General features: G+C 37.2%; 1 non-coding gene across 1 annotated transcript; it reads left to right on the top strand.

Annotated features, from left to right (window-relative positions):
• Window positions 1–748: 748 nt before the first annotated feature.
• On the top strand, window positions 749–825 carry LOC120306606. Its single transcript, XR_005556357.1, has one exon. It is a non-coding gene; the product is annotated as a small nucleolar RNA U2-19 (small nucleolar RNA).
• The last annotated feature ends 4496 nt before the right edge of the window (window positions 826–5321 follow it).

The following is a 5321-nucleotide window of genomic DNA, read 5'->3' as shown; positions in this document are numbered from 1 at the left end:
TCTCTTGATATTAACCTCTCCCAGCTTCTCACCATTGATCTGCAACTGTGTCTTCCATTGTACCATCGATCTTTGCACAAATTTTCTGATGTTTCTACTGACTCCTGTTATTTCTAGGCACTTTATTATCCAATCATGTGGCAGAGAGTCAAATGCCTTTTTGTAGTCAATCCATGCCACATTCAGGTTGGTCTTCCTTCTCTTGCAGTTTTCCAAGATCATTTTGTCTATTAGGAGTTGATCTTTTGTTCCTCTGCTATTGGGGCGGTTTCCTTTCTGCTCAGGTGGAAAGAGATTGTTTTCAACTAGATGCTGTTGCACTGCATCAGCTACTACACCAGTTAGTAATTTGAAAGTTGTTGGTAGGCAAGTAATTGGCCTGTAGTTACCTGTTGTTGTTGTTGTTGTTGTTGTTATTATTATTATTATTATTATTATTATTATTATTTACTATACAGTTTAGGGCCTGATGTGTTTTGTGTTTCTGCTCATATCTCTGCTGAAGTTCCCCACTTACTGAGTAGCCCTGTGGGAAGAGGCCTAGCAGCAGGAGCTAGATCTGAGGCCCTTTGACCCTGGCTGATGGGAGTCTATAACCATGTTATTGAAAAAATAGTGCTAGTGAATATTTAGAAAGATAGGCAATTTAGAAATGTTGGAATCAATGCTAAATATTAAATATTAAGCAGCATTTCTTGCATTTGCTTGCTAAATACAAACAAGAATCTTTAAGTCAGGGATTGACTGAGTTCCATCTTTATAGCCAAATCTGACTAACTGTAGACTTTACAGTTTGACTGTTGGTTGATCTTTAAAGATTAATCAGCAGTCACCAATTTCTAAAGACCAATCAGCAGTCAGGGTACCTGATGTAGAGACAGGAACCCAGGCAGTTCCATGTCCAGTTTTCTGTGGTCTGCAAGCATGTCTACCTTGCTTCTGAAGATGCCAGCCACAGCTTGCATGTTTCCTGAAACAACAGGAAATCAGTAGTATAGGCCATGGTTACTAAATCCTAAAGCCCATCAAATACTGGCTGCGAAAGTATACATCAAGTATCTTTGTAAATTTCAGAAAGGCAGGAAACTCCTTCAGGGATTATGTAAAGAGAAAGCTGGGCAGCTTCTTGGAATTTTCTGAATCTTAAGTTAATCTAAGTGTCTGAGCTGAGCTTTTCAGGCAGCTATTTTTGTTGAGGAGAAATGCCTTCAGTGGAACCCCTCATTGTTGCTTTAGTTTTCTCCCCTTTCATCCATATATTCCCATAGGGGAAACAAAATGATTCTCTCGTTTTGTCTGGGGGATGGCCTCCTTTTGTGATCTCAGCCTTCCAGGGCTGAATTCCTATAGACCTATCTATAGGACCACTCATGATAGTGCCACTTAGCAGACTTGCAATGACAGTTGTTAAATTAATTCAAATGAATTAATAATGATTACCTAATTATTCACGAGTTTCATCGCACTTTAGAAGCCATTTCACAGTGATGCTGAGGGTTAATGACTTCACTTATTTTCTATTGTAAATCAGTTGAGGGGGAGAAGGAAAGAGTGGAAGGAAAACCCGGCCTGAAAGTGGGCACTGGGCTTTATACCACGATTAGCAAATCACACCAAATGGTGATTATAAATGGATCTTCAGTTCTGAACTTGTGTGGTAAAAAGTCTTCTCTGCAACATCCTCTTATTTTTTGTCAACCAAGCTGAGATGATCTCTTCATTGAGAAGATAAGGCAGTACCTATTTTTAATCCTAAACAGTAGCAGAATTAGCAGAAATGACATAAACGTAGACTGCAAACAGCACAAATAAAACTTGAGCAATAATTCAACATGTGTCTTTTGAGCAGGTTGACAACATGACCCTTTGACACCTCCAAGGAGGATAGGTGGGATGCCTGTAGCACCCGTTCTCACTGAACCCTGAGGAGTACCAAGAGACAGGAATCCTCCAGGTGACACCTGTGGGGGAATTTGCACACACAGCAAACTGCCATGCTTTCCCCCCCCCAAACCTCATAACCTTTTTTGGGGGGGGGACCAAACTGGCTGGTCGGGATTTTTTTTTTTTATTAAAAAGTTTTTATTTTCCATTTATTCATACAAAATACAATTAAATTCCTAACCATTGTTACTGCCTGCCCATTCCCCCCAGGCTGCGTCCACCCTCTCTAATCCTTCCCTACTTCCCTCCTCTTTCTCTCCTCCCCTCCTACTCTCTTCCCCTCCCCTTTTCTTCTAACCATCCTACTTCCTCCCTACTCCTTCCTCCCCTCTCATCCCTCTCACACACATGAAAGCAGCATAGGGGAAATGCCCAAGCATTTACCATGACTATATTATCATTACTCACCCACCCACCCATCCTCAACCCTCCCCCCCCTCGCTTCCCAGAGCAGAGTACAGGGTTATTAATAAGAAAGTTAACAATAATAAAAAGAAAAAAGAAAAAAAGAGAAAAAAACATCATACTTAACCTTTAACTCCCCTTAAATTAAGTCATATAAACAAATCTCTACAACAGTTATTAAAAAATTTACTCATAAAATAAATGAAACTTTATAGTCCCATATTTTTTCTGAATATAATCTATCCATCTTCTCCATACAATAATATATCTTTTTTGTGTATGATCCCTCAAATAAGCAGAAATTTTTGCCATTTCTGCAAAGTTAGAAACTTTAAATATCCATTCTTCTAAAGTAGGCAACGAGTCCTTCTTCCAATACGAGCCTACTAATAACCTTGCTGCAGTTAATAAATTCAACATTAAAGTAGTTTCTTTGTCATTTAAATCCACAAAGATACCCAATAAGAATAATTGAGGGGTGAACTTTATCTTCCTTTTAAAAATCTTTTGAATGTTCCACCAAATCATAATCCAAAAAGCCTTTACCTTTTTACAATTCCACCAACCATGAAAATATGTCGCATCCATATTACCACATCTCCAACATTTGGGTTGTAAATTTGGATACATACAAGATAATTTTTTAGGATCTAAATGCCATCTTTAAAACATTTTATAAAAATTTTCCCTCAAATTTTGAGCTTGTGTAAATCTAACATTTCTAATCCAAATTGTCTCCCATAAGTCCAATGGGATCGGATCCTGGATATTCTGAGCCCATTTAATCATACAGTCTTTACCAATTCTGTTTCAGAGTCTAATTCTATATTCTTTTTATATGGGCCTGACTCTGATCTTTAATCTGAATAACCAGATTTCCATCTTCTAGTGTTATTCCTTCTTTTTTATCTACAGTCCACCTGTCCACTATTTGTAAATACTGAAACCATGACTGTAGAATATTTTCTTGCCTTAATACATCTAGAGATTTTAAATGCCAATCCGAACCTGACCAAGTTAATAATTTTTTATACGAAATTTTATCAAAATTCATCCCCTTAGAAATCCCCTCAATTGCATGTCTAGGAATCCCCCAGATAGGTATTTTATAGTTTAACCTATAATAATACTTTTTCCAAACTCAAAATAAGACATTCCTCAAAATATGTGATTTGAAAGCCCAGTCCACTTTCTTATTAAAAATTAAATATGCATGCCAACCATACATTAAATCCCATCCTTCAAGAACAAGAATATCCTTATTTGTTAAATTAAGCCAATCACTTTTTCAAGTTAAGGCGGCTGCATCATAGTATAATTTCAAGTTAAATGCTTTAAGTCCTCCTCTTTCTCGGGCATCTTGCAAAATCTTAAACTTAACCCTTGGTTTTTTCCCAGCCCAAATGAATTTATTGATACCCTTCTGCCATTCCTCCAAATTTACATCTTTTTTTAAAATAGGTATCATCTGAAACAAGAAAAGAAACTTTGTTAGAACATTCATTTTTACAGCTGAAATTCTCCCCAACAATGACAATTGCAGTTTTTTCCAGTCATTTAAATCCTTTTGCACTTTTGCCCATATTAATTCATAATTATTTTTATACAATTTTCCATTTGAGGCAGTTAAATATACTCCCAGATATTTAACCTTTTTCACCATCTGAAAACCTGTGGCTTTACCCAAACTTTCCTTGTCATTGGCTGACATATTCTTAGATAATATCTTAGTCTTATGGTTATTGACTTTAAAACCAGAAACTTTTCCATACTGTGTTATAAGTTCTAATAGACAATCAACCACTCTAATCGGTTGTTCCAAAATCAAAACCAAATCATCCGCAAAAGCCCGTAATTTATACTCATTTTTTCTTATCTTTATACCCTTGATTACCGTTGATTCTCAAATCTGGATCAACAAAATCTCCAATGTCAAAACAAATAACAATGGAGATAATGGACATCCTTGTCTTGTCCCTTTTTCAATATTAAAAGTCTCAGTCAATTCCCCCATTAACAACAATATGAGCAGATTGTTGCTGATATATAGCTTTAAGTGCATGTAAAAAATTATCCCCAAAATTCATTTTCTCTACCAGTGAGAATAAGAATTGCCAATCTAATTGATCAAAGGCTTTTTCAGCATCCAAAAATATAAAAGCCACAGGAATCTGATTGTTCTTATCCAAATACTCAAGTAAGTTAATAATTTGTCTAACATTATATTTCATGTATCGCCCTGTTATGAATCCTGATTGATCACTGTGAATCAAATCCTTCATAACCTGCATTAATCTATTTGCCAAATTTTTTGTAAAAATCTTGTAATCTACATTTAATAATGATATCGGCCTATAATTCTTAGGCTCTGTAAGATCTTGATCCTCCTTCGGAATCAATGATATAAACGCTCTTTTCCAAGAAGGAGGAACTTGTGCTCCCAGCAAGATACTATTAAAAAGCTCCTTTGCTTCCGGTGGGAGGCGACGGCGATGGCGGCTAGCTTTTAGCCGTCCAGCTGGGGAAGTGTCAGAGCCGCGGAGCGCAGCGCGCATCAGCTGGCCCGCGGCTCGGAAATCCCTTCCCGGGCAAAGGGAAGGGATAGAGAACGCAAGAGTAGAGGTAGAACCCCTGAACCCCCTCTGGATTTATTTCTAGAGGGGGTGAAAGGAGTGTTCCCTCGGAGCTCTTGCTGATCTCCGCCTCCCAGCTGTTTTTGCTTCCTTGGAAGCAAAAGAAACCGCCGCTTCTATCTCCGTGTTTACAGCATTTTGGTGAGTAATTTTTAAACGGACGGAGCAGTTTAAAGGACTTTTTCTTATATTTTAGGTGTTTATTTTTTTATCTTTTGATTTTTACTATTTTTCCTCCTTTTCTTTGTTATACTAGTGAAAGGACTTAAGATGGCGTTTTGAAAGTGTCGGAGTTTTTTTTTCCTTTCTCTTTTGTTTTACTTTCCCTTTTTAAGGATT

Source organism: Crotalus tigris, unplaced genomic scaffold (genome assembly GCF_016545835.1).
Source record: "Crotalus tigris isolate CLP2741 ecotype Arizona unplaced genomic scaffold, ASM1654583v1 scf7180000017741.1442986301:2390832, whole genome shotgun sequence".
Lineage (NCBI taxonomy): Eukaryota > Metazoa > Chordata > Lepidosauria > Squamata > Viperidae > Crotalus > Crotalus tigris.
Note: the sequence above shows the minus strand (reverse complement) of the source record. Positions and strands in the feature narration are given on the sequence as shown.